The following is a 25,054-nucleotide window of genomic DNA, read 5'->3' on the forward strand; positions in this document are numbered from 1 at the left end:
GGTTTTATTGAATAATTCATGAATTGGGCAGCATACAATCTAGCAAATACAAAGGAACTTCAAAAAGCTACAGAAAGGGAAAGATTATTCAAGGCAATACAAAGAAATAAACAATAATAACAAAAGGATTATTTTGGCCAAGATCATCTCTCTTTGGGGGACAACTGATCTTATTACATGGATTATCTTACCAGTGCTGACCACGAAGTTCCCTACTGACCAGTTAAGATACATTCCTGGGGAAGGTTAAAACTACAGTTAGGAAAGGCATTAAATAGCCCTGGTTTGGTGATATAGGCCTAGAGTAAATGACTTTGTTTGGGGCCTGTGGTTTATTTTTTAATAAACCCAATGTTTGTCTTCAGCAGTTATTTGAGCAAGAATAGCTAAATGCAGACCAGAGCCATAAATGTCAAATGTGGTGCTTGTACCACTCTTCTAGAGTCTTGATCACCATGCTCTCCACTTTTCAGAAAGCTTTTGAGGTGAAAACATTTACCTCAACTCTCCATTCAGTCATCTCATTCGAGAAACTATTTGAACAAAGTTGTTCCTATATTTGAAGCAATTGTGAAATCTCCCAATTAATTTTCAAATCTGTACATTTATTATTCTAATTTCTTTAATTATTCATTTTTAAAACAAATATTTATTTGATGGTTACCATTTACCATGACCTTTGGCAAACACTAACATTACAATTGTTAAGGATCCCATTTCCTACCTCCAAAAACCTTATATTTTAACAGCAAAGATGTGCAAAAATAGCACTGTGATTTAATTACATTAGGTACAAAAGTCTGTGGGTACTTAGAAGAGCATAGTGACATTTGTCAGTTAAAAACATAAAAAGGTTTATAAAGAGGTGACAAATTTTGATAGGTACACAAGGTAAGACTAGGTGGTAGGGGAAAGTAGTTTGATGGAAGACTTATGTCTCAAGGGAATGCATATTAAAATAATGTCTGTTTTATTTTAAAAAGTACATGTTCAAACTATTAAATATGCCTGGAGTACAGATATGTGGATAATAATAAATATTTTATATGCAATTGTTCATAAAATTACCCTTTCCTCCAATAATTAAAAAAATGTTTTTAAACTTCATTTTTGAGAGAGAGAGAGACAGAATGCGAGCAAGGAAGGAACAGAGAACGAAGGAGACACAGAATCCAAAGCAGGCTCCAGGCTCTGAGCCATCAGCACAGAGCCCAATGCAGGGCTCAAACTCACAGACTGCTAGATGATGACCTGAGCCAAGTCAGTCGGAGGCTTAACCAACTGAGCCTTCCAAACTCCCCTCCTCCAATAATTTTAATGCCATTCAACTTAGTAAAGTGTAATGTGCCATCAAAAACTATTATTAAGTGCTTACAGATGGTATATGGATATTTAAAAATATAGTTATATTCAAAATTAAATTCACTTATATAACCGAATTTAGCTAGTTTTTATTTCAGTGAAGTTTTGAGTCAATTATATTTTTAAGAAAGTTATTTCAGGGTGCCTGGGTGACTCAGTGGATTAAGCCTCAGACTGTGGCTCAGGTCATGATCTAGTTGTCCATGTGTTCAAGTCCTGTGTCAGGCTCTTTGCTAACAGCTCAGAGCCTGGAGCCTGCTTTAGATTCTCTCTCTCTCTCTCTCTCTCTCTCTCTCTCTCTCTGCCTCTGCCTCTCCCCTGCTCACTCTCTGTCTCTCTCTCAAAAATTAATGGACATTAAAAAATTTAATAGTTATTTTATTCAGAAACACATATTCACTTATGTCAAAAATTGAATTTTGTGGTGAAACCATGCAGTAGTAATAGATAGAATAATTGGGTAAACCACAAATTTGTCTTCTAAATAATATAAACTTTTCAAAAAATACACCCCTTTCTGAAAGTGATTCATAACTATCATTATTTTAATAGTTTCATGAAGTTTCCAAAATGTTAACATCCTTGATAGTGACATTAAAGAATTTTAAAATAACTTTTATGAGATTTAAAAACAATGAATCCAATCAATCCTGAGGGTATTTTTGGTTTACAAGAAAAGAAATCTTGGTTAAACATAAAAATCACTCAGAAAAGATATTTTAGAGACAGAAAGAAAAAGAAAGAGAGATAGAGGATAAGAGAAAACCTCCTTAGCTTTATGACTACCGGTGTTGATTTAGTAGCTCTGAGTGAAGCCCAGGAATCTGGATTTTTCAAAGCTGTCTTAGTCATTCTGATTTACAGTGAAACTGGCAGAGCCACTCTTGTAATAGCAAGTACACTACAGATACGTTTACTTTTTCTTATTATTAAAAGAAGTACACACTAATTATTGTTAGTATTATTTTAATCATTTGGAAATGACTGAGGATCTGGAAATTAAAGTCAATTAAAAACAGTGAATAACAATATAGGGACCTGATTCTAAATTGAATGAGATTATTTCTAGGGTTTTTCTAAATTCTTTATTATCAAGTTTTTTATGGAAACAGTTGGCAGAATAAATAATAAATGAATGACATTTCATATTGTAGGTACTGATTATTGGTATAGTGTATTAGATGTATTATATATCTGTATATATCTGATTATATATCTGTAATATAAAATTAAGGGTATGTGAAATGTCAGAAGAAAGTTAAATGAAACCTGTAGCAGAAAAACGGAGCAAAAAAGATAAAAAAAAAAACATATAGTAGAGGAGCTTGAAAGCATATAATACTAGTTAATTGCTAATTGATTTCACTTTACATACTACTTGATTAGAAAAAATGTTTTGGTAATTTTGACCCTAGGGGGGACAAATGTATGGAGAAACACAAATTTTAAAATAGCATGATATGGGGGCACTTGGGTGGCTCAGTGGTTTAAGCAGCCGACTTCAGCTCAGGTCATGATCTATCAGTTCATGAGTTCAAGCCCTGCGTTAGGCTCTGTGCTGACAGCTCAGAGCCTGGAGTCAGCTTCAGATTCTGTTTCTCCATCTCTTTCTGTCCCTTTCTCGCTCACTCTCTCTCTCTCTCTCTCAAAATTAAATTAAATTAAATTAAAATTTAAAAAAGAAATAAAAAATAAAAATAATATAGCATGAAAATAGAAGTTAAATTTCTTTTATAACATTATAGGATATTATAGTATTTACTATAATTCTTTTAAACTTCATTATGGAAGCATTAAGGAAATGTGTTTATCAGAGAAGAAGCAAAAAGATTTAGTCATTGGATATTGTCTTGTGAGAAGATTTTCTGCAGATGTTTGTCAAATACAAGAGGTAAACAATGAGAGTATGTTTTAATCCAAACTATATAATTGTGCTCTGTGGTCTTGCAAAGTTTTCTTAGCATGTTCTGGGATTGTCTTGGTGAAAGGCATAGTATTGGAAAACAAATAAATTAACAAGATATATCTTGTATTTTTTTGTTGTATAAATGAGTGTCCTGGGTTCTAATTTTAATCATTCTTCTCCCATTTTCATTAAATGATTAGATATTTAAATCTCTATAGGAGAAGACATGTAATTCATATTAATGCTAAACCACAGACACAAGTATTAAAAAATGCACTGCTTACAATTGATATGAATGATACATTATTTCCATAAGAGTTCATTTTTCCCCATGCTGTAAAAACCTTCTTGAAAGTGTTTTTTTCCTGTTTCATCCTAATTTGTCAGTGCAATGCATATAAAAACTGATATGTTTCTTAATCCTTTTATTAACTTATGATTTGCTGTAATAATATCCTCCTTAAAGATTAAAATACATAAGCATAGTGGGGCGCCTGAGTGGCTCAGTGGGTTAGGCGTCAGACTTCAGCTCAGGTCATCATCTCGCTGTTTGTGAGTTTGAGCCATGTGTCGAGCTCTGTGCTGACAGCTCAGAGACTGGAGCCTGCTTCGGATTCTGTGTCTCCCTCTCTCTCTCTGCCCCTTCCCTGCTCACGCTCTGTCTCTCTCTGTCTCTCAATAATAAATAAACGTTAAAAAAATCTTTAAATACATAAGCATAGTATTTGAGTTAGGTTTGAATAATATATTGTAGAAGCTTCCAATATTACATTCCAATAACCTAGAGAATGCATTGTATATTTTGATAGTAAATGAATACAGATATAATATCTTTTTCTCATGATATACTATCTTAAACAGTGCTATAATGCAGTTAATGCATTGTAAGCCATATCAAATTCCTAAGAAGTTAAAAAAAATACTACACCCATCAAACAAGTAGCCCATTCATTTATTTTTTAATGAATTACTGAGTGAAAAAACTGGCAGTTTATTTTGTAACTTCTCTTAATTTATTATCAAAAAGGACCATAATAGAATACTAAAGACCATAATTATGGTATATATAAATGAATACTATATTATTACATGTTACATATGGGACATAACTCAAATATTATTAAAATATTATTCATGTTTTCACAGAGGTAGTCTTAAATAGGTATATGATAGTTTTTCCTAAGCAAATGAATATGTAATACAAATGCGGATGTGGATATACAAAAAAGTTAGTAGAATTCAGCTAAAAGACAGAAGTGGGAGAGCATTCATTTTTCTAAAGGCAACTTTGCTTCCCTTGTCAGTAACTGTGTTGCAGAAAAATGGCAATTATACATAGAGAACTTCTAATTTGGAAGTACCTTTTTGTCTTCCAAGAGACATTTTTACAATTTTGGTCTTGACTTCCTGTGGATATAGTTAGTAGTATGAGGGCCCACAACAGATCTCAAAAACAAGACTTAATCCCAAATAAACCATCAATTGGGCAGATGACTTTTGTGTAGTTCATTCTTGCAAGGTAAACTCCTTACCCAGCTTCTTCCCTTTATCCAAACTAGGTCTCAATCTACTGTGGCTTTTGTTGTTATTTATGAAGACATGTGTAATATTTGAAAATTGCAGTCTTAACTTCAACATAATTGCTGTAGTTCAAATTTGATTTTGAGTACCCACTAGAGGCATAAGCATCATAAGGCAGCCTCTAAAATTCCAATAATCAAGGAGAAATATATCAGAATTAATGACCTTGTTTTGTTGAAGAGTTTATAAAAGTTAAATATAACTTATTTCAAAATATATCTATTTCTTTAACTTTTTTAATGTTTATTTATTTTGGAGAGAGAGAGGGAACTAGTGGGGGAGGTGCAGAGAGAAAAAGACAGAGAGAGAGAGAGAGAGAGAGAGAGAGAGAGAGAGAGAGAGAATCCCAAGCAGGCTTAATGCTGCCAGCACAGAGCCCAATGCGGGGCTCAAACTCACAAACCATGAGATCATGACCTGAGATCATGACCTGACCTAAGTTGGACACTTAACCAACTGAGCCACCCAGGTGCCCCAAAATGTATCTATTTCTTTTTTTTTTATATTTTTTAAAAAATGTTTATTTATTTTTGAGAGAGAGAGAGAGACAGAGCGTGAGTGAGGGAGGAGCAGAGAGAGAGATAGAGCGTGAGTGAGGGAGGAGCAGAGAGAGAATCCAAAGCAGGGTCCAGGATCTGAGCTGTCAGCACAGAGCCTGACTTGGGGCTCGAACCCACCAATGGTGAGATCATGACCTGAGCCGAAGTCGGACGCTTAACCAACTGAGCCACCCAGGCGCCCCAAAATGTATCTATTTCTAACTGAAGAAAACCAGGACCAACTTAAAGGTTCCTGTAGAACTTTATATAAATTAGTTGTGTTTTCAATTATTATATAAACGTGCAATTTAAATGTCTAAATGACATAGTAATTTTTAAACTCTTTTTTTAAAAAGTGTTTATTTATATATTTGAGAAAAAGAGAGCATGAGCCGGAGAGAGGCAGAGAGAGAGAGAGAGAGAGTGAGAGAGAGAGAGAGAGAATCCCACAGGGTAGGTGCTGTCAGCGCAGAGCCCAACACAGGGCTCGATCTCACGAATGCTGAGATCATGTCCTGAGCCAAAATCAAGAATGGGAGCCTTCACAGACTAAGCCTCCTAGGCACCCCAAGAGCTTATTTAATGTCAATTTTTTTACAATATGTGTATATGCCAAAATAAGGTAAAGATAATATTTAAACACTAAAATATTGAGTTGAAGGCCAAGTCTGAGGATCTCATAGGCTACATCCAAACCTTTGTAATGAAATATCTTCAAGATGAACTAGTGGTCTGATGTGAAGACTATAGTTATATATCATTATAGAAAGAAGTAGTGGCATATAACTAGGGTAAAAAAAATAAAATATGGGAGAAAACTGACACACACACACACACACACACACACACATATATATATATATATATATATATATATATATATACACACACATTTGTATATATATAAGTATGAAAATTTCACATTTTTGGTTGTAGCATATCCAAAGGCAAATAGTCTTTTTACTACTCTGATTTCTTATTGAAAAGTTACTATAAAATACAAGATCATCATTGTAACAATAAAACATTTACATTATCTTTTAATGGATCTAAATTCTGGTTTAGAATGTGTGCTATGCATGATAGTGAATTTCAATTGAGGAAGCAAGGATTATATATCTGTATTTTAGTAAGGAGGTAACATACTTGGCTTAGTTGTCTCATCAAATCTTTTCCTGTACTAACTTTTTAGAAAATATGTATCTTAGAACTACAAAGTATTCTTTTGCTTTTGGTAGAAAAAAAAGAGTAGAGATTTTCTACATGCTAAGTTTTGCAAAAATTACTTGAATTTATTTGAATAAAGTACAATCACATTACACATTAAATTATTTTGTGTTAGTCTCTTGCTTTTAATTATTATTATTAAGGTATTATTTTTATTGTTATTATTAGAAGGTTTGGTGTTTTGAATAGACGGATTTATGGAACAAACTAGAGTATAAAATACCACTCACTTTCCCTATAATTTCCGTATGATACAGATGATAAATGAGAAAGAAGAGACTAAACGGAAAATTATAAGAAAACCAAGAGATAAAAGCGAAAATGAAAATGTAGGGAAGGAATTACAGTGGACAAAGAAAAGGAAAAATGAGAGAGGGAGAAAAAACTGCCATGTTTAGGAATAAAGGAAACAAAGAACAGGTGCCATGGATACAACTTGTCATTTGTTCTTTGGTCTTAAGCAGCTGCTTCTTCTTTCCCAGTTTCTTTTTAAATCCACCTGTCTCTTGGTAATTTATTCAGTTCCTTAAACTTTCCTCTTTCTTTTTTGAAGGGAAGTGATCCAAGTATATTTCTGTAGAAAATGTTTTGGACTTTAGATTAAAAACCTACACAGTGTTGGATTGATTGTCAAGTACCATTCCCCACTACCATGAATCAGAGATCCTTGAGAAATGTGTGATTCCAGGTATGGGCAGTGGTGAATATGCTATTAGTACATAAAGCAAAGAATTGCTCAGAGACAATAGGGTTGTGTCCAAAAAGCATAATAATTAGTATGTTAAGGGTATCCACCTGTTCAATTTAACATAATTTAAGTTTCAAATAGAATAATAATGCAAATGAAGTATAACATATTGAATAAAAACTCTTTGAATCCATAGTGACTTATAAAAACAAAGAGGGGGAATAGAGAGAGAGTTTTACTTAAGGCAAGTTAATAATAATATATATATATATATATATATTAGATATATATTAGATATAGATATAGATATATAGATATATACATACATACAAAAAGCAAATATAAGAAATCATTTTTCAACCCCCAAAGTACTTACTAAATCAAGTAAAGCTCATCAGTATTTGCCATAATCCAGTTTAATAGTCTTACGTTATAACATATACAAAGAACATTTATTTGTGTTTTTCATTCTCCTGGACTAGTGGCTATCTGAGTCACAAATTTTATTTTGTGGTTAAAGGGGGCAAAACAATAAGCCTGGGCAAGGATATTTCAAGCAAGCCTCTATTTTCATCCAATCCACTAACATCTCATTGCCAAAGCAAGCCACATGGCCAAGTCTACATCCAAAATGAAAGAATAGATCATTCTTCTATGATTTATCTGTCACATATTAGATAGATCTAGCTAATTAGTAGCCTGAAAGCTTGTTGCACATCAAGATATTTATATTAAAATATTACAAATGGATTACTTTTTTGGTTCAGAGAGAAAATGCAGTCACCATTTAAGTGATAAAAATAACCTATTATGTATCTCCTAATATGATGTAATAAGTGCACAAATCATCTGCATAGTAAATTTGTCCAAAGTAGTTAACTTTAACTTAAATTAAATACGATAGATCAATAGACAAATCTAGAATGTAAACTATTCTAGAAGATAAGTAGCTTACAGTCTTCAAAACACACTAAAAGATGGGGCTATAACTGTGAAGGAAAAGAACTAAGGAGCCATACAACCAAACACAAACTATGGAGCTTGATTATATCTTAGGTTAAAAAAAAATCATGGATACATTGATGTACATTAAGTAAAGACTAGTGTGAACTATATATTACTTGCTATCATGAAATTATTATCAGTTTTATATGGTGTTATAATGATGCTGTATTACATAGAAGACCATCCTTATTCATAGGAGATATGTGCTGAAATAATTAAAAGTGAAGTTCATGACAGCTGTGGCTTACTTTCAAATGCATTAAACAGATATGTAGAATAGATAGATGGATGGATAAAATAGGGCAAATGTGAATTTTAAAATTGTTTTTAGATTATGTATAATAAATAAAACATTATGAGTGATGTTATATTTTTTTGCATGTAAATAATAAATCATATTCACCACCTTAATGTGATTATTTAAACAAATGAATAAATAGTTCTAAATATCCAGAAGTATCCACTAACTAGTTTTCTGCTTTTTGTCTTTTGTTTTTTTGTGTGTGTGGTGATGAGGGTTACTTTAATATTTTCAAAAATGTTAACATTATATAATCAATAGCTTCATGAGATAGGTATGGAATATATGCATAGAAATATACCTTTCAATATTTTATGGTTTAATTTTCTTTTTTTTTTTTTTTTAATTTTTTTTTTCAACGCTTTTTTATTTATTTTTGGGACAGAGAGAGACAGAGTATGAATGGGGGAGGGGCAGAGAGAGAGGGAGACACAGAATCGGAAACAGGCTCCAGGCTCCGAGCCATCAGCCCAGAGCCTGACGCGGGGCTCGAACTCACGGACTGCGAGATCGTGACCTGGCTGAAGTCGGACGCTTAACCGACTGCGCCACCCAGGCGCCCCTGGTTTAATTTTCTTAATGGGGAATAAATAATATAATTTTTCTAGAAAGTTATCAAGATTTGTGTATTTTTAATAAGAAGTCCTATTAGCCATTATTTTCAATGGCTATTAGACATAAACTATGTTAAACAAAAACAGTAGGTTGCCTTTGGAGGTTTACATTATAAATAAAAGTAGAAAGGCCAATACTATTAGTTTTGTTTTCATACTGTTGGGACAATAACATGAATGATAAATGGATTCTTCATTGTTATGACAGCATCAAAATAACTTACAGATTTCATATAGTAATTCATTTTGGTAATGTCAAAACATACAATAAGTGTTAAGGTTTTTCAATCCCTATTTGTGATATAGATTAATAAAAATATCATATTGATGGAGTCTCATGGTCAGCCTAATTCTGCTTTGGTAAAGTGTGTCTCATTATAAATGATGGGTTCACTTACAATTGAGACTTTTAACTTTAGGACTTTACAACTGCTCTGCTCTTTTCTGAATGAATAAAATGAAGATAGTTATAATAATCACCATGGAAAATAGAAAGGATGGTGTCCATTTGCAGAAAAATAATGATAGGAATAAAGGTTTAATCATGAAACCTTAGTCTTGGATGAATTTGCAATTCCCACATATATAGAAGGCTTTCTTCTGTTTCATAGGTCCCATGCAGTTTACCAGGTTCATGAAAATTTCTCAAACCTCAATATATCTTAAAATCACCTGATAAACATTCAAAAAACTACTCATATTTTGATCCCACACTGAGAAATTTTGATATTTATTTGTTGGGAGAAACAGTGTATCCCATTCTTCCTTTATCAGATCTTATGCGTATTTTCAATTAATTACTCTTAATACAAAGACCATCAAAGAGAGGCCTTCATGACTGGATACAGTAAATAAAGCAAGCAGTAGCATTACCACTCTCCCTTACCCATAACCTCCTATTTTATTGCAAAGGGGAATACGTTCATAGTCTGAAGTTCTCCACTCGAGATAAATGTGGGTGAAGATGAAATGCACATGAGGAATCATTAACGGACTCTGATTTGGCCATGCCTGTATTTGATTGATTGGTGGTAGAGGTTGGGTCTCAGTATAACACAGTGAAGATTTTCCCTCCACTCTCATTATCAGAGTCAGAGAATCCTTCATTAGTGGTCTAACTTCTCAATCATTACCACAAGTGGGAGTACTTTGCATTGTACTGAAGTACATTTCTAACACATTCTAAAAGTATTATGAAATATTTTTGAATACTTACTCAGTAATATACATAAAACTTGGTGCTTTGCACACTATCTCATTTAATCTTTAGTATAACCTTATGGGTTTTACAAATATAATATATTATTTATATTTCTAATGAAGAATTCCTCATTGTTAGTGAAGAAATTGAAAAAGCTTTATTGATTTTTATTTTTCCAATAATTTGAAATACTTCATTTTTTGTGTACTAATTATCTCTCTTAATTTTGTGCTATTTATAAAATAAATGTGTTTTCTTTCCAGTTCCACTCACATGTTATAACAATATTTAACAGAATAGGGCCTATCCTAGGGCCCAGTGATATCTACACAGACACTACAGCTGTATTTGATATAGTTTATGCCAAAATTACCTTTCTTTTTTTATATGTATATCTGGGTGTTTAAAACTGTCGTGAAACCACTTTCACTAAGTAATACAAAAGATATGAGACACTTTAGCAAATGATTTTCTTTTCTTTCTTTCTTTAAGTTTGTTTATTTATTTATTTATTTATTGAGAGAGAGAGAGAGAGAGAGAGAGTGCAAGAGCATGAGCAAGGGAGGGGCAGAGAGAGGGAGAGAGAGAGAATCCCAAGCAGGCTCCTCAGCGCAGAGCCTGACAGAGGGCTCCAATTCACAAACCATGAGTTCATGACCTGAGTCGAAATCCAGAGATCATAACCCAACATGAAATTCAGAGTCTGGTGCTTAACCAACTGAGCCACCCAGGTACCCCAGCAAGTAATTTTCTAACTCTGACTGTATGGCCGTAAGTGGATCTGAATAATCCTCCCTAGGGACAATGATCAGACTGGAGAAATAGATGAAGGCCACAGGTGAAAGTTTTTAGGTCATATTAAGGAAATATAAATTTCTTATGATCAATGAGAAGCCATTAAAGAATTATAAACAGTATGTGTGGTTGGAAAAAGAGAGAAGACATTGTGATTAGGTTTGCATTTCGTACAAACAACTGTTGTTGAATGGAGGAGAATGCTTTGGATAGTGCCAGCGGAGAAGCTAATAAAACACTTGTAGTCCATGTTAGAGTAATAGTATCTGTATTATTTATTTGTGGTGATGAAGTACCACAGACACAGAAGCATATAATGAAACACATTTTTGCCTCAAAGTTTCCATGAGTCAAAGACTGGGCAAAGTTGAAATGCGTTCTCTGTTTCTGGATCTCCCACATGTAAGGTGTTAAGCATGGTTGGAGTCTCATCTGAAACTTCAAGTGTGGAAATATCCCCCTTACAAGCTCACTCGATTGTAGACAGCATTTAGTTTCCTGAGGTACTAGAAGCCCGTTGGAATGAGGGCGTTGGTTTCTTGCTGTCTGTTGACCGGAGCCCAACATCTTCAGTGCCTTGCCACATGGTCTGCTCCACAGGGCAGCTCCCAACATGGGAACTTGCTCCAGCAAAGTCAGCAGGAGAAAGAGTTTGCTAGTGAATCAGATGTCATTCTTATGGCATCCCGATATATTTCCCATATTCTATTGTTAAGAAGTAAGTCATCGTTTCCTCCCACAATCAAGCAGGGAGTGGAAGGTTGAGAGGAGGCATTATTTGAGTGAGTAAATACCAGCAGGTGGGGATCATTGAGAATTATCTTAGAATCTGTGTACTATAATAATTTTGACTTGCTATAGTTCCTATGAAGGATAGAAAGTAGGGCAGAGGATTTTGACATTATCAGATAGTATCTTCAACTTGGTAAGGGATTGGATAAGGTAAGGGTGGGAGAATGATTTCAAGAATATTCTACAATCAGTTGGAGGAAAGATGCTGGCTTTACTGATTGATAAATGAATGTTTATTTATAACATTGGCTATTTGGATTTTTTGTTTGAGATACGCACAATTTATAACTAGATCTTTTTGCATTATGTCGGTTGATAGACTATGGCTGCTGGCTTTTGTATTCTGATATTTAAACTCAGGAAATGTATAGTTTTCAAAGAGAAATCCATATTATTTATTCCAATATTTTCCTCAGGAATGTTGAGGCAATCAAAGTTCTTACTCCCTGATCTTGATCACCTCCTAATAATATGTTCATGTCTGAAGATGGTTCTCCAGGTTCCTTAGAAAATTTGTGAAAATAATTAATAGTTACCTTAAGTCATCCCAGATTATATAAAATATGTAAGAAGACTTAAAAATAGCTTAGAAATTCTGCAATATGGGATTTATAAAATTAATTTCTGATATACCAAACTAGAACTATATGGCATTTCTGGTATTTCTGTTTATAACCTATTAAAAAATTTTTTTAATGTTTATTTGTTTTTGAAGGAGAGAGAGACAGAGCATGAGCAGGGGAGAGGCAGAGAGAGAAGGGGACACAGAATCTGAAGCAGGCTTCAGGCTCTGAGCTGTCAGCACAGAGCCTGATGTGGGGCTCCAACTTACAAGCTGTGAGATCATGAGCTAAAGTTAGATGTTTAGCCGACCGAGTCACCCCGACGCCCCTGGGCCTATAACCTATTAAAAAAAAGTATTTTTATATGGTTCAAGGTGACATTACACTACCTGTTATCTGATTTGAGAAACTCCTCTCTATCTCTTGAAATCTCCAGTCTGAGTCATTTTATATGAGCAAAATATATATAAAAAATAAATATTTAATATTTACCATTGCTATTATTATGTTATGGCAGTAATTGATATATGCATTAGCAAGAAATTATTATTACTTTCTAGTAAAATAATTCATAGGCCCAGATGGAAAAGTCATTTCTTAATGATGAACCATCTCTTTTTTTATGTAATTACATTGCTTACAGAGAGTACACAAATGAAATAGAATCCATACCAAGTATTAACTCTAATTTCTACATGATTCACTTGAATTTCATTGTTCAAATATAACTGATACACTCAGAGCTGCTTAGAATATAAATTAATTTTCAACCATGTATTGAAATCATATTATTCTTTTTGCATTTCAGAGATTTGTATTGTGAATATTTGCATGCATTACCATGGGGATTTTGTTTCTAATATTCTGTCTTTAATGGTCTTTTCCTTAAACCAGGATTAAATGTGTGCCTTTTAGAAAACTTTTTGCTCAATATTTCAGCCTGAGAGAGTTTTGTACAGGATGAAATCTCTGTTTCTCACTGCACAGATGCCTTCTCCATAAGGCAACATTTTACTTTTTTCTTAGTTCAATCTGGATACCAGATCCCTGAAAAATTAAAAAAATATAGTCTTATATGAATTAAGACTTTTTTAAAAATGTCATGTCTTGAAGGAAATGTAATGTGCTGTCATGAAACTTTGGTTGTCACCACAATTCCGCACTTTTAAACATTTAGTTCACAAGTCTGTATTCTTCTTATTGCTCTTTTCTTCCCAAATCCAGACTCAACTCGCTGATACTCAGGATCAATTAAGTTGCTTCCACACTGCAAAGGTTCCATTACGAACCTGAAAAATATTATTATTGATATAGTCAACATAAACTTGCTAAATTCAGAATAAGTTCTGGAATTGTAACATTTTAGTGTTTTTAAAATCTGTTCTTACTTTTTTATTCCTCTATCATGATCTTGCTTCAGGTCCTCATTTTCTCCATCTGGACTATTTTAATAGTCCTCAAAAAACATTTTCCACATTTTAAACTTTTATTATTTTTTTAATCACATAATTTTCCTGAATTTCCATCAAATCCAGTCCAAATTTCTTAGCCCCACACGTAAGAGTCTGGTCCTCACCGGCCTCTTCAGCTCATAGCCTTTCACTCTCTGCGCTGAAACTTACACTATAGGAATCATAAACTAATTACATGTTTTCAAACACACACCATACCCTTTATCTCGTCTAACCCTCCCTCATTTACTCATGTATTATTAATCATCCCACCTCCCTTATACATTTTTTTTCTTTTTCCCCATTCCCCCCCCCCTCCCCATTTCCTCTCTTTTCCCTCCTCTTCTCCCCCTTCTTGGATTGGACTAATGAATCAGTTCCTCCAAAAAGTCCTTACTCATCCTGAGACCAAGTTCTTCCTCTTCTATTTCCCTACAGCACCCTACAATACATCTATAATAGCAGGTGTTATCTTTATTCATTATGCTGGAAATAAAGGTGTATCATATAATTGGGTGTCTTTTACATTCAATGAAATAGAAAACATAGTATTAGATTTTGAGGAATATTTTGTATCATTGATTTTCCTTCTATCTCTGGCCTAACTGCCTACTTGGTTGAAAGTTTAATTATTTTATTTCTTCCAAAGCAAAGTACCTACATTAATATCTTGATCTCTAGGTGCCCCCTAACAAATTCTGCTACTTGTCCTTCTATAAACTAGCTCTTTTACATGATCCTATAAACATGTTGCTGCCCTCATTTATATAGTCTTAACTTCCAACTTTCATTTTTATTTCCCTCCAAATGCTGAACATCACAACCAGTTAATGTTGGTTATTATTTATCCTTTCTTTCTTTCTTTTCTTTCTTTCTTTCTTTCTTTCTTTCTTTCTTTCTTTCTTTCTTTCTTTCTTTCTTTCTTTCTTTCTTTTGGGATGGAAATCTATTTTATGTTCTCATCCTATCCTCTGCCCTTTTGAACATAATAACCTACAAACTATAAACATAATCTTAATTATTATCATTTTACTCTACATTCCAAATGGTTGACTCACCAATATGCTTTAAGGTAAGCTTATGTTGTTAGAGGGGATATTCATATGATGTATTGATCATTTTCTCAAACATTCACTGCTTGTTTCATTTTACCAACATCTGTATCAACAGTGCCCATATGCCAGGTTGTTCCTCTTTATGTCTTCACCCATTCTGTTGATGCTATGTTGAAATACGTCCTCTGTGTATATGTTATTCTTTCATCTATTACAGGCTGAGTTTCTTAAAGCACTGTGATATTCAATTATGTATCTTCTATATCTGTGGCTTTAGCTAATCTCTCCCAATGATATACGGCCCAAATACATTAAAACATTTCTTATAAATGCATTTCTTTCCAAATAGAAGCAAACAAGTGCATTTGGAAGTTTGTGACTTGGTATTATTCTATATTTTTAGATTACAGAGGAAATACTTGCCAAATTTGTATATGTCTTGAAGTTCTGATAGAAAATAAACTAGGTAAATATTTTGTAACCCTAAGCATGCCAACATTAGGCCAAGTAGTTTTAGTATAATCAGACAAAATATGTTACTTCCAGACTTTGGTGGACAAAATGACTTGAGAAAGGAAACAGTGAAGCAGCAGAAGAAAGTATGATTTAAACTTATTTGTATATACTTAGTAGGTCATTTGAGAGAATAGGTTAACTGAAGCTGCACTTTCTACTAACAGTAAATATGGAATACTATTGTCACATATAGGCTGGCCTTTATTTCCAGAAACATGTGGCCTCTCTTCCCTGCCACCACCCTGGTATCTGTACAGGCAATGCCAGTGAATGTGATAAAAAGTTTCACAGCCAACTCATAAATCCCTGGTCCTTAGACATTTCTTTTGAAAAAGACAAAGTACTGTGTGTATTTGTGTGTGTGTGTGTGCGTGTGTGTGTGTGTGTGTGTAAATGTACATATGTGTGTTATGGGTGTTAGTGGGAAGCGTAATTATTTTCTTTGCTTAAAGTCTGTTATGACAAGAAGGATTGTTCTTCTCTTAATACCCCAAAGGATTAATAAGTAGAGGCTAAAGTGAATATATTTGGCTCTATAAAAACTAAATATTAGCTTTAAATAATCAGGATGCTAGAGACAAATTTAGCAGGCAATATGTGTTACTGCTGCGTATAACAGGTATTCAAACATATATGGATTGAATGCCCGGCTGAAAAGCTTTGAGGGGAGATTAAAATATCAAATGAATGGCCTGTTTTAGAATGTCTCTGAGGTGCCTTCTAAATCTCAGATTACCTATTTTTTTAATGTTCTGTTCCCAAATGGCCAGTTTATATATTAGGTAGGGAATTTCTGTTCTGAATTTATGCTATAAGAAAAATACAAATATTTTATTTTATATGACTGTGAGAAATATGCAGTAGTACATGTATAGTACAATGTATTTATTTGATTTATAAATATACTGTTTCTCAAGTACGTGTGTTTTTACCTCTTTCATAGACTATATCACTTATTTCAGTGGAAAGAATGACAATTTTTCAAAAAAATTGCATTTATATTTTATACATTATATATATTACCCACATACTTAATAATGAAGATATATTTCTCCCTTAACCAAGTTTTTCTAACATTTTTGCCAGATGAAGTCTCCTTGTATCATATCATACAATGTCATATCATGTAAGTTTAAGAACAATACGTTTTACAGATAAAGAAATATGTGCAGATTAATAAACTACCCATGGTCCCTCAGTTAATAGGAGAGGGTATTTTTTAAAAATCAGAAGTACACCAAGCCCTTATTCCTCACAACTGCATTATATTTTAAGCAAATAAAGAACAACAAAGAAGCATTTATTTTATTTTTGAAACATCCATAAGCACAGCGGATATTAAAGGAAAAGTCTTTCTTGGAAAGTTCTCTAGTTTATTTTCAGCACAAAATATTCTATTTACTAAGGTGTCAGGAAGAAGATATTTCTTTAAATATGAAGGCTTGAGATTCCCCACTCATCATTTCAATCCTTTCTATTAGTCTTAAAAATTGAAAAAGAAACAATTTTATTTTCAGAAAGAAGTTTAAATCAGGAGCCTGTTTGAACCAACTGCTTCCAGTGATTAATGCTTTTAAAAAAGAAAAGTTAATTTATTCTAGATAAATTGTGTCTAAATGTTATAGTGTGAGCATGCTTTTTGTCTGTCTGCCCTTAATTTTTTAAACACTTCAGTTTAATACAAGAAGTTATATTATCTTTAGTTCCTCTATATCTTTATAGCATTTGACAATAAGTCAATAACTTACAAGTTTACTTTATATAATTGCGTATTTTTTCTCCTTTCCTTAGAATCAGGATCATCCTGTTTTTAGCTTTCCTCTTCCTAGTTTCATTTTTTCCTTTTCTTTTGTTTCTTTTTCTTCTTCCCTTCTCTCTTTCTTTTTCTTCTCTCTTTCTCTCTCTCTCTCTCTTTTGGTGGGGGGATTATATTTGTTGCGTGCTTTTTGTTTAGGAAAGTATTGACTTTGTTGAGGGAATATGGAGGCAGGCTATTTATCTTGTTTCTAGCTCAATAAACCTTTAAAATGATTGAAGAAGAAATTCCATAAGGTGGAGTTTCTCAACAGTACGTGACAAAGACATGTTAACTTCCTTCAACAACTGTGATTCTAGCCTGGAATTTTTTTTCCAAGTCTAATATTTTCTTTTCTTTCTTTCTTTCTTTCTTTCTTTCTTTCTTTCTTTCTTTCTTTCTTTCTTTCTTTCTTTCTTTCTTTCTTACATTTAAGTTAGGTAACATACAGTGTAGTCTGCCTTCAGGAGTAGAACCAGTGATTCATCTCTTACATATGACACCCAGTACTCATCCTAAAAAGTGCCCTCCTTAATGCCCGTCACCTATTTAACTCAACCCCCACCGAACCCCACCCCTGCTTTCTAGTAACCCTCAGTTTGTGCTCTGCATTTAAGAATCTCTTATGGTTTGCCTCCCTCTCTGTTTTTATCTTTTTTGCTTCCCTTCCCGTGTTCATGTGTTGAGTTTCTCAAATTCCACATGTGAATGAAATCATATGATATCAGTCTTTCTCCGACTGACTTATAATAGATATAGCTAGATGACTATCTCAGCTACATTAAACTAAAACCAAAAGTTTTATTCAAATTCCTATATTTAGGTAATGCTATAACATGGTTTAACTATGAGACGATTGTGTGTTTGAGACATAAATCGCAAATTACTAAATTGGGCAACTTTGTATGAAACTTTTCTTTGTAGAAATTAAATATTGAGAGTATTATCTAAAAGGGACAACTTCAGTTTTAAAATAGTTTATCTGTGTTCCCTTTAGAACAGTCAATAATCTGTTTAGAAATTTGAAAATTTAAATGAAATATGAAAATGTTTATATATAAAATGAATTATTCATATAATGACTTAATTTATTCAGGAATTGTTATCATTCAAATAGAAATCAGAAGAAGGAGTACTAGAATGTACTCAATTTTGTGTATTTTAGTAGTGTAACTCTTGATTTTAGAGAGCAGTTTATAGTTGTTCCTCAATGACATTTTGAACTCATGAGGCTTAGCTGGTAACTGATTCTGTATACAGAATAAAAGGCTGGAGGGGAAATAGAAAACAAGTCAGTTAATCTTATACTACTTTTATGTGGAGAGGGTTAACAGGTTTCTTATGGCTAAGTTAGTTGTGACTAAGCCCATCTTATGTAAAATGTTTCCACTGAAAGATCTAAATTTTCTTTCATGTTAAGCTATGAGTAGTCATTCATTTGACTTATGTAAAGCATTATTTTATAAGGATGGAGTGGATGTACCCAAATAAAATCATGATGTCAAGAAAGATGTTCTATATTAGTTTGCTCGGGCTGCCATGGCAAATTACCCCAAACAGGATGGCTTGAAGAGAAGAAATTTAGTTTTTCACAGTTCTGGAGGCCAGAAGTTTGAGACCAAGGTTTTGGCAAGACTGGTTCCTTCTGAGTACCATGAGGGAAGGATCCATTCCAGGGATCTTTCTTTGACTTACAGACAGCCTTCTCCTTATGTCTTCACATTTTTTCCCTTTTGTCTACCATTGTGTCCAAATTTCCTTTTCTTATAAGGGCTTTAGTAATATTGGAGTAGGGTCCACCTAATAAACTCATTTTGACTTAATCAACTTTGTAAGGACACTTCCTTCAAATAAGGCCACATTCTAAGTATTGGGGGTAAGGACTCAAGCATACTAATTTTGGGAAGGGACACACCACCTCATTGGTGGCTTTTGTTTGATATTTCCTTAAGTGCTTATGAAAATGTCCTTAAAGATTTCCTGAATAATTCATTTAGTGTTTTATATGTAGCAGTGCAAAGTAAGAGATTTAGTGAAACCTAGAATGTAATGCTTGAGATCAACAAAATCAGGATGGATGATCTCAAATTATAGAGCTGTAAGCCAAATTTCAGTGTGAACTGAAACTTCAGCTTTCATAATCTCATTTATCTGCTTAGTATGAATCAAATAAAATACATTAAGTTTTCTTGTGATAGCCTCGTATTTCCTACCATAAAATTTTATTGCAAATCAGCTCTGTGGCAATAAGAAAATCACACACACACACACACACACACACACACAGAATGCACACTCACACACAAATGCTTCCACACAAAATAACAAATTTATATGTACACATACATACAGTAAAATTTACTAAGTGCCAGGTGTTTTACATAACATTTATTTAACCTGGCTATTCAACAGTCCCTAAATTAATAAACTAAGTATGTAGGAACTTTCTAAACTGTGACAGACTACCCATATTCTACTGATAATTGGTGAAAAGAGAAACATTATTTCCAAGGCATCTAAGTTGGATATCTAAATATATTTACCAGTAGAAAATGGCAATCTCTATCATTTTTCATCCCTTAAATACCTCCACTCTGTGCTGTAAAGCAAGTGCCTGAAAAATGTTGTATTCAGTATTAAGCAAAGTGTGAATTATTGCTCCCTGACTTATTTAAATATCCTTTATAAGAAGAGCAGGAAGAAAATTGTTAAACTGAAAATAAAAAGCCACAATGATAGGCAAATGATCATTCACTTGCTAGCAAGGAATTGCAATTTGGGGAGCACAGATTCTGTGTGTCCCACATGCAGGGTGAAAGCAAGGAGTTTTTATGAAGAAGTAGAAGAGGGAATAATTAAATAGGTTAAAGAAAACAAAGTTTGCTATGGATGTTAACTAGCTAAACTATTCTGGGTTATACATTGATTCACTACTGATTCCTACTTCAGAAAATCCCAAACCATCGGTCTTATGAACAGGATGTCCATTCTCCTGTTGAGTTTTCAAGAAATTGTTTATAACTATTTATAGTTTTGCCCTCTCCAAAGATTTTGGCCCGGTTCCAAAAAGGAAAAAAAAAAAAAAAAAAAAAAGGTATGGCCGTTTTTCTGCAGTGGCTCAGGCTGTATGTTAAAATTGTTCCAATCATGTCAGTTTTTCAAAAAAGGAATAAACAATAATGGCCTCCTCAGTAGATACATAGGTCACATTCTTCCCAAATTTATTTCTACTGGGCATAGCAAATGCGTATCTCAAGACAAATCCTGTCTGGTCTTGTACAGACTGTGAGCTACCCACTCAGTTTGCTTTCTAGTGTGTTCTCTTTCTCACTCTCTCACTCCAGCTCTCTCTCTCCCTCTCCCTCACACAAATTAAATGAATAGTTACATAAAAAGTAAAAGGTGAAAGATACCAAGTAATATTAGTTTCACTCTCTAGTGCAGATAAAAAATCTAGTTACCATTCCAAGGTGAAGTTATCAACACTCTTCGATCCTCTCTCGTGCTCAAATGAGATTGCTACAAGATCTAAATCCTTAAAACGTATTAGGGTAGACCTAGTCTTTAGTCCTATAAACTTGTGACACTTAAACTATTTAGAGGGTGGTCACATGCTTAAGATTCTGAATATAGTTGTATAAGGGACCATAGGTAGCGAATGGAAGTTAAGGTCAACTAACAAAGGTAATGGGCCCATTAGAAATATTAACGATTAAGGTATAATAAAAAATTCAACATTCCATAAACATGTGTTTTAGGAAAAATATTCAAAATAATTAATGTATACGTCCTAATAATCAGTTATCCTTTAGATTTAATAATGCTTTAAGGGATACCTTAATAGTTTTACATCAACTCTGGATGCTTTCTTAAAATTAGATAGGCATTATCCTGATCTAGAATAAAATAAAACAATGCAGTGATGAACCAACAATTAAGGATGGTCTTATTTGTTACAGAGAAATTATTATACTTTTCTAGGATCTCAGGAAAAAAAATTCTGAAAAGTAGTGGCCATATGTGATATAAAATTAGGAATGTTTTATTCCAAATGTAACTCTTATAACTAGAAGCTAAATCTCATGTTTCACAAATTTCTATTACTATCATGCTGTGTCCTAGAAGGCAAATACAAGAAGTTATTAATATTTATGGACTAAGAATGAAGCAAACATTATAAATTAAATATTACCTGTTTTCATAGAAGAGTACAGTAAACTGACCACAAATCTGGCAGATGATTTCCTATGGTAACAGAAAAAGAAAAACCACAGGGGGTCTTTAAAACAGTTAACCTTCGATATTATTAAATCTCTCACTTTACCACATGCAAGAGCCTGAGATTTCTTGATGTAAATAATAAATAGCTAATTCCTGGAATTTCAGCTAAAACTTTGTAGTCTTTTTATTCAACATAATGTAGCTTCATTTCACTATGAGGTTTTGAGAGGAAAACCATAACAATCTACATGTAAGTTGAAATGTGTTTAAAGAGCTACTGCAAAGCTCTTTTGAATCTAATAAAGAATTTGATAAATTGATTGTTAATTAAATAATTCAAAACCAAAATCAGTGAGCTGAAGTGTGAAGATGTCATTTTCTGCTAGAGGTGAAATCTGACTTGAAATTTTCCACTGCAGTCAAAATCATTGCCAATCGAGAACATACTCTCAGATATATTCTTCAAATTATAATAAAAGCCACCTTCAATGCAGTGTCTTTATTTGATATCTATCATATTTCAGGGTCACATAGAATTGAATAGGGACTAAAATCATTGCAAGTGTGAAAAGTTAGTATTTAACATTCATAAAGTTTAAATACAACTAGAGGGGGAAAAAAGGATATTATTTAAAAGTTAACTTCCTGAAATCTTTTGTCTCAGTAATAATAATAAAAAAACTATACATAATTCAGAATTCATGGAGATATATTATTATGTGCAAGGATCTCATAAGATTACTATTACAACCAATTTCCAAAGTGTCTTAGTAATTTCAGAAATTATTTAAATCACTTTTCCATATATTTTACAGTTAGCCATGTGTCCAGAGTAAGCAGGGGGAAAATGCCTTGAATTTGTACAGTGTAGTATAGTGTCATATTATTACATAGTTGAGGCCATTAATTGGTTATAATAATAAGTTTGCATTTTGTGTTGAAATCAACAATAGGCAAACTTTTGTGAAAAAATTAATTTGAGGAACTCTTTTTATTGAATTGCATCAACCTCTTGCAAAAGGTCAGTCATTAGAAATGGAAGGTTCATAGAAGCATACATTTTAAAGAATACCATATTTTAGATTATAATTTTCTTTATATGAGTTTTCAAGTATAGATCCTAATTCATGTTTCTGCAATATAACGTTTTACTCTTTTAAAGGTGGAAATGTATGAGACCATAATTAAGTTATCTAAGGAAGAGCCAAGGTTACTGTTGTATTTCAGCTGCAGTGAGAATTATGCATAATAAATAAACCTGCAAATGAGGAAACTTGGTGTGAATGCTCTGTTTTGATTTATATTTAAAAAAAAATTCAAAATCAACTTCTTAAAAATGCCCTTCTTGTAACTGTATGCAATATATGAAAGATTTCTGAAAAAATATCATTTTAACAAAGAACATTTTTGTGATCTTGAAGGTGACTCTATGAACTTGATAGAACAAAGGGAGACTTCCTATTTTACTATTTTACAGTTATTTTGAATTCATTTACAAGAAAGTGCAAGGAAAAAACAGTAATTATCATCTACTATATTCACATGTTCTGCATTATCCTTAAATGATTTTGTTTAAACTTACAGCAATTCTGTGAGTTATTATATTTCCTCTCTATTGGTAGTAAATTGGGCTAAACAAAATGCAGCTAGCAAGTGGCATAGCTGGAATTCAAACTTAGTTTAATCCCCAAACCTATGCTTTTTCTTTCATAACAATACTTACCTCTCAAAGTGCAGTATACATCAACGCACATATACATACGTATACACACACACACACACACACACACACGCTTTTATTTCCTTTCTTGAAATATCTTTATAAATTAAAATAATCCTTAATGGGGTTCTAAACATTCTGTGATAGAAAATTTTGATACACTATATACAGATAGCTTTTCAAATAGTTTTTGGTATTAATAACCAAGAAGTACTTGTTAATTGCATACATACACCTATGAAAATGCATGTTACTCTTGTTGGTAAGATTCAGCTTTTAGAAGAATGGCAACTTTATCCATTATTGTAATAATAAGGGGCTACTTGAAAGAAAGGAGAAATGGATTCTGATCTCCAAATCACATGTCTAGAATATAAAATTTTTGCATCAATTTTCCGCAATTAGAAAATGAATGTGTTTAAATGATAGTTCTTCAAGTGCCTTGAGAAATAACAGTTTTTAGTTCTATGGACATGCCTGAAATTGCAGTTAGTGATTATCTAAATAGTGCTTTAAAGAGTATTAAGGTCTCAGTTAATAAGCTGTATCAATGACAAAATTATTTTTAATTCATAGTGCCTGCCCTAGAGGAACTTAAAAGATAGGGCATCAAGTTATGAAAATTAAAAGATGGATAATCAACAGTAAAGGTAATAATAAAAGATGCTATCATACAGTGCTTCTAATTCCATTTTCAAACGAGCAGCATGGGCAATTATTCCTCTGAGTTCATAGGAAGGTACCAATTAGAGTGTTGAAGGGTTACAATAGAGGAAAAGAGAATTATTAGATCTCAAAAAAGGAACAGTGTTGGCTAAAGTAGGAAGCAGAAAAGATTTTCTAATTCATATCACAATAATTGCACACTGAGAATAACGTTAGGTTCTTAGATAAAATACTTAAAAGAGCAAGTGGGACTGTATTCTTAGGTAACTTAGAATCTACTTAGGAATGTTTATATAAATACTCAAATTTTGTTCTGTAACTTTCTTAATATTCTAATATGGTACAAATGTTTTAAATTTGAGAGTAGCGTACACAAATACTTAAATACTTCATTCGATTTTACTCATATTTGACTTATTCTGTGAGTGTCTGTGACTCAGTTTTCATAAATAAAAAGATTCTATTGAAATAAACATAAATTTTATGTCATATTAACATATAATATCATCAACACCTATTACTATATTTAGCATAAGTAAAATATATGTCCGACTAGTTAGTAGAGAATTAATTTATTTAAAAATACATAAATTCACTCAATTGGGACCCACCTGACCCAATTTGTCTAATAGAAAAATTTTATAATTACAGTGTGGGTTTTTTTGTTTTGTTTTGTTTTCCAGTGTGGTTTTTTTTTATGAAGTTTAAAAATGATATGAATTTTGGTAAGAAGAACTTTTAAAAATTAATACTCAGGGACTAATTGAATTCTACAATATATAAAAAGAAGTTAATATCACCAAATTATCAACTTTGGAGACATTGATGTTGTTCTGTTTTATGGACAAAACTTTGATAATTGTTTTGGAGATGGAATGAAAGTTCTCAAGGTTTAAAGAATTTCAATTTAATAAGAAATGATGGTTATTAAATAAAGAGAAGATGTGTTTCAGAATTCAAACTTTATATTTATAAAATATTCATGTATGTTTCCTTCCAGGGTGAAATGGTGAATATAACATTTATTTGGTTATTATCTCTTTGGGACCAAAGAGA

The 25,054-nt window shown here is 32.7% G+C and overlaps 1 protein-coding gene and 1 long non-coding RNA gene across 6 annotated transcripts in view; one reads left to right on the forward strand and one right to left on the reverse strand.

Moving 5' to 3' along the window:
• FSTL5 (follistatin like 5) overlaps positions 1-25,054 on the forward strand; it is a 789,672-nt gene that overhangs the window by 201,040 nt on the left and 563,578 nt on the right. The gene's annotated exons all lie outside the window — the stretch shown is intronic.
• The window catches only part of LOC131506914 (uncharacterized), a 65,578-nt gene continuing 53,227 nt past the window's right edge, over positions 12,704-25,054 (reverse strand). For all 3 annotated transcript variants that reach the window (XR_009259220.1, XR_009259221.1, XR_009259219.1), the window contains exons 2-3: positions 21,584-21,636; positions 12,704-13,863 (exon numbers count right to left, since the gene is read on the reverse strand). This is a non-coding gene — a long non-coding RNA (uncharacterized LOC131506914). The remainder of the gene's footprint in view (positions 13,864-21,583; positions 21,637-25,054) is intronic.

This window comes from Neofelis nebulosa, chromosome 3 (genome assembly GCF_028018385.1).
Source record: "Neofelis nebulosa isolate mNeoNeb1 chromosome 3, mNeoNeb1.pri, whole genome shotgun sequence".
NCBI lineage: Eukaryota > Metazoa > Chordata > Mammalia > Carnivora > Felidae > Neofelis > Neofelis nebulosa.